General features: G+C 34.3%; 1 long non-coding RNA gene across 1 annotated transcript; it reads left to right on the top strand.

The window, feature by feature from the left end:
- Nucleotides 1-2,496: 2,496 nt before the first annotated feature.
- On the top strand, nt 2,497-4,787 carry LOC127860676 (uncharacterized). The gene is made up of 3 exons (XR_008039885.1): nt 2,497-3,027; nt 3,502-3,555; nt 3,821-4,787. It is a non-coding gene; the product is annotated as an uncharacterized LOC127860676 (long non-coding RNA).
- The last annotated feature ends 977 nt before the right edge of the window (nt 4,788-5,764 follow it).

A 5,764-nucleotide genomic window follows, 5' to 3' on the forward strand; every position in this document is an offset into this window, starting at 1 on the left:
ACATTAATTTAACTTAATAATTTCAACTGTGTGTCAGAACTGTGTAGTATATGGACTATTGTTATTACTACTGTTATACCAAATACTTAGTGAAAATAAACACAAAACTAATCAACACTTCGTGAGTTGCTTTCTGGTGTCTTCCTAATACTGTGGAACTGCGTCTCAAACACTAACCACACCGCAGCAGCATAATAGTTTGTTGGAGAAACACAGCAGTAACTATCCCAGTAACCTCTCACAACAGCCGAGCGAAAATGAATACTCGTGAGCAACATACCAAAAGTGTCCAGCCACAGAAGAGGAAGCCCTGTAACCTACATGGACAGGCAGTACCTCACAAGTTTGAACCCTGCGAGGTCAGAGCCAAAAGGGCTACCCGCAAGGTATATTCCCCATGGTGAGAGTTCGTCCTGTTGGAGATGTGGAGACCAGTTCCATGGAAGACACTTCTGCAAAGCCTTGACAAGAATTTGCTACAAGTGCCGAAACTATGGGCATTATGCCGAGTGTTGCAAAACAACAAAACATCAGGAACAGAAAACTGCAGCAGATTCTAGGACACTGCATACAAATCAGAGCAACTGTGTAAAGAAACCTAGTGAACCATTACAGATTCAACCACTAAACAACACCAGACAACAAATGGAAAATGCTAGTGTGGAAATAGAACTTCACATTCTGTCATTTCATCCAATCAACAATGCTGAACTCTTGAATCTTTGTGTATCGAACAGCAGCATCAAAAAGGTTTGTGTCTCAAAATGTGCTTTGAGTAAACAAAATCCATTAAAAGTTGAAATCAAGAAACTTGAAAGTGACATTCAAAAACATGTTTCAACGACTGAATCTTTAAGTTTAGAAATTAAAACAAGGGACAAAATTATCACAAAACCAGGTTTTCATTGTGAAAAAAAATCTGATAAAGGGAGAAAACTCAAACTGAACTTTTGAAATGAACAAACAAAATTAACCCCCTTTGTAAGTTTGTTTTATAAAAAAATCTAATTTTAGTCGTGGCGACCTTGACATTGGAGATATTGACGTGATTCTTTCGTGCGACACACCGTCCCATGATGGTGAACAAATGTGCCAAATGATTTTAAAATCTCACAATGAATAACATAGTTATGGCCAGGACAAGCTCATTTATGGCCATTTTTTATCTTTGAACTCAAAGTGTGACCTTGACCTTGGAGATATCGACGTAATAATTTCGCGCGACACACCGTCCAATGATGGTGAACAAATGTGCCAAATGATTTTAAAATCTGACAATGAACGACATAGTTATGGCCCGGACAAGCTTGTTCCGTCCCGCCCGCCAGCTCGCCAGCCAGCCCGCCAGCCAGCCAGCCCGCCAGCCAGCCAGCCCGCCCGCCCGCATTCGCCAATCTAATAACCAGTTTTTTCCTTCGGAAAACCTGGTTAACAATGTAAGGAAGAAGAAAAATTAAAAACATTTTGCATGAGCGAATGTTTGAATAGAACATTAAGAGAAAATTTGGACCTCTTAGATGAATGTAAAAACCTGCAGGCAAAACTAGATGAAATAAGAACTGGGCAACAAATATCAAGCCATGAAAAAATGCTTTATAATGCAACAAAAGAAGATTTCAAAACCTATGCAATTGGCTATGTGAAGAGATTATTTATTCAGATGGAAGGACAGCACGGGACCAACAGAGACGGCTTGGCATACACTTCTTCTGCCCCAGATGCCACAGTAGTGTCCATCATCATGCATACCAATGTTCAGCCCTCCGCATTGCTCACTGCTCCATTTGCCAATCCCATGAACACTTCAGTGCATTCTGCATGGCTAATCAAAATTAAATATGTACACAAATGTAAAATGTGTATTTTGAACAAATTTGTTACATAAAATATTTTGTGAGTTTTGTGATAGAATTCATGGCAACTACCTTTTAACTTTGGGGACCAAAGTTAACAGGGAAGTGGGAAGTGTTATGCACCCCATATCATATATAATTAATTAATTATTTTATGAAAGTTAAAATAATTATTTAGTAATATTGTAAATCATTATTTTAAAATGTTATTGACAAAATGTTATTTAGTTTCATTCAAAGTAATATATTATTGCAAAATGGTTTTTGCTGCGAAGTTAAAATATAATTTAGTTTCAATTTAAAAGTAAAATAGTTGCATTTGCTGTGTTGTTATTAAAAACTAATTAAGCCAATTTAAATAATATTGTTACATCATATTCTGTCATCTCAACTTGAAGCCTTTAGCCTTAAGCAAACAATGACAGCTTATGTTACATAATGTTATTTCATATTACCCAAGCAGCCTATCTAATTGTCACTTTTTATCATTAAATTTACATTTCTGATTCCATTTAATTTTTAAGATTAATCATTTGTCTAGACAAATGTTAAGAAATTTGGGTATATAACTGAAGATTATTGAACATGAAAGATAGATAGACTTTAGCCTTACTGTGTGACAATTGACGTGATTTTCTGTGTGATATACTTCATTTAACCCTTTCAGTGCGGGAACCGAATTTTAAAGGCCTTTGCAAACAGTTTGGATCCAGATGAGACGCCACAGAACGTGGCGTCTCATCAGGATCCAAACTGTTTGCTATTCTGATAGTATTCTTTGAAAAAAATAGATGAAAATGCTAATTTAAGAAATTCTGCAGACGACATTTTAGCAGACGACAAATTTCCCAGCATGCAAAGGGTTAAAGTTATAGGAAAGCATTATTATAATAAAACATAAATTTAACTTAATAATTTCAACTGTGTGTCAGAACTGTGTAGTATATGGACTATTGTTATTATTACTGTTATACCAAATACTTAGTGAAAATAAACACAAAACTAATCAACACTTCGTGAGTTGCTTTCTGGTGTCTTCCTAATAACATGGAACTGCGTCTCAAACACTAAACACTCCGTAGCGGCATAATATATCCACTCCGTAGCGGCATAAAACATCCACTGAAGACATCCACCTAATCAGCTATGGGAGCGTTGAATGTAATCCCAAAATGTACTACAACATGTGCTATTATTTATCTAATAGAATGAATTGCTTTGGATTTATTTCATTTTAATACTTATGTTGATGACTGTTTAATAATTTAATATTTATAATAAAATTGAGTGGCTCTAACAGAAATTTCAAAAATCATTAAAAAAAGAAAGTATTTATCGCGCTGTGTATTTGTGTAATTGAATCGTGGATTTTGATTGGAAGACTGTATTACTAGTTTGAAATGAATTTTTGAAGTTGCAGTCTGGCCTTTACCTTTCATAAGCTTCCAATCCACAGAATTTAAAAGTTTTTGTCAGGGAAAATTATCAACATAACATTATACTGGTGTTGGCATGGATGGACATGTCCAGTGCTAGTTTTTACCGTTCACAGGTGCTGCTATATGAAGTAATGAAATTATCACAATACAATCATATTTACAGTCCTAAAATGTATCTTTTTAAAGGTCTTTTTTATTTCTTATTTCAGGACGCTGGAAGCCAAATGGGGCGATATATTGAAAGAGTCAATGAGGAGCTAAGAGTAAGTAAACTTTAATGCATTGTGGTGGATAGAATTAGTTTGAAACATATCTTTATATAAGGGTGTGACGTTGGTTCTGTCCTACAGAAATCATTCACAGCACTTAAAAAGAATGAGTTTTATATAATGTTATTCTAACATACTGTTTTGTGCAATATTTAAAATCTTATCCACATTTTATCTGCAGCTTAAAGGCAACTCTTCAGTTCATAAAGCAGAAATAAATCTGCATTATTTAATGTTGATCAACAATATATATTTTCAGATTGTGCCAAAATGAAGACCCCGAGGTTATTAAAGACAGAAAGAGTCACAAACTTACTTTGAAGCACTCAATTGATCCCCGCAGATACTACTTGCTATCAATCCTGAAAATTTAGTGTGACTCGGGTACATTTGAAGGGAATCCTGGGCTCATAATGAAAAGAATTGTTTTGAACCATAGCATAATTAGTTCTTTAAAATGTAAACTACGACTACATCAGCATCGACAACAATCTGCAAGACCTTTGAGATATTGAACCAAGAGGAGAGGAAGCTGCCGCATCATCAGGTGAAGAAGACATCCGCTGACAACATCCACCTAATCAGCCATGGGAGCATGGAATGTAATTCAGACATGTCTGGAAGAGAGCCAAGACTTGCAGCGTGTACAATGCCAACTTGATGGAATAGAAAATTTTATATTTCGACAACAACTCACGAATGCAACATACCGGTAGACTGACATAATGTTGTTCTTAAAAAAGACAAAACAAGTGAATAAATGAATAAATCAATACATGTAGTGCTGTAAATTCTCAGCAGTGTGTATATTTTTTTTATAATTATATTATTACTAATAGACTGTTGTATCATCAGTGATCCATCTTTTTATTATGTATTATGTAATATTCTGTTCTATATACATTTTTCCGCCAAACGACATTACGTTATTGTATGACGGTGATGTCACTTCCTTTGAATTTGTTTATATTTATGTACTACTGATGAAGGCTATGGCAAAACATGTTTAGTACCTAAGACATTTTAATAAACAATTGACATGTTTGTACGATTTATTTAATTTTAATATAAGCACTTTGTATATAGCGATTATGATTTTTTTGTTTTTTAGTGCTGTTTCTTACATGTAGCCTTCTATCTGCTATGTGAAAACATGCTGATATAATTAATTATATGATATTGGTTTGATTGTATATGTAACTGTTCTTAAATATTGATTTATACAAGTATTATGTCTATATTTCTTTGTGACTTATTAATTCAAAAGAAAAAAGTACAGAGTTAAGGCAGTTGAAATACTCTTCAACCTGATATGCAAATCATTTGCCTTTAGGTCTCCAAGATTTAGAGCCATCGGGTTTTGACTTTATCGTTTAAAGAAAAGAACTATAGGCCTCCAAAACTTGTGTAATAGGTTTGATTGCCATATATAGAACAAGGTTAAGATAGGCAACCAATACTTGTCGCTGTTAGTTTCACTGCCTTAATGAAAATCCACCGAAAGAAAAGACAGACAGGACTATGATCATACTGTTTTAGACCATTGTATTGCCTCTATCAATAAAGAGCTGCATACCAGCTATTCAGCATAGGAACTGTACACAACTCCTTGCCCTGATATCAGTACTTAAGATAACCACATGAATCTTGTATGGAACACAACTCCTGAATAAGATAATATGGAGAGGGGAGGTGGGGGGGGGGAGGGGAGGGGCAGTTGAATGGGTGCATGTGAACAAAATACAATGCAATTACTAAACAAATACTGGCCCTTATAACTATATATATATATGACCTTGAGTATATATATATATATATATATATATATATAAATATATAAATATATAATATATATATATATATATGACTTGAATTATCAATACCATTCTCATTACAATGCAAGCACATATCATTGCATGTGATGACTGTGTACTCAACCCAAGAGACCACCCAGATTTGCTAGACCAAGGTGATGTTATAACATAGTAATCAATGCCATATTGAATTTTATCACATGCTATACTCACATTCTGTTATTTTGCTGCCATGCGTCAAATGATGTCACAAAATGTAAACAACATTCGGGATTTATCATTATGTTTGCGTAAATATTTACTTAATTTGATCATTTTAAAGCATGTGATAAAAAAGATCTGACACTCGTTGTCATATCATACCATATTTTATTAAACTAGTCCAGGAA

The sequence above is a fragment of the Dreissena polymorpha genome, chromosome 15, assembly GCF_020536995.1.
Source record: "Dreissena polymorpha isolate Duluth1 chromosome 15, UMN_Dpol_1.0, whole genome shotgun sequence".
Lineage (NCBI taxonomy): Eukaryota > Metazoa > Mollusca > Bivalvia > Myida > Dreissenidae > Dreissena > Dreissena polymorpha.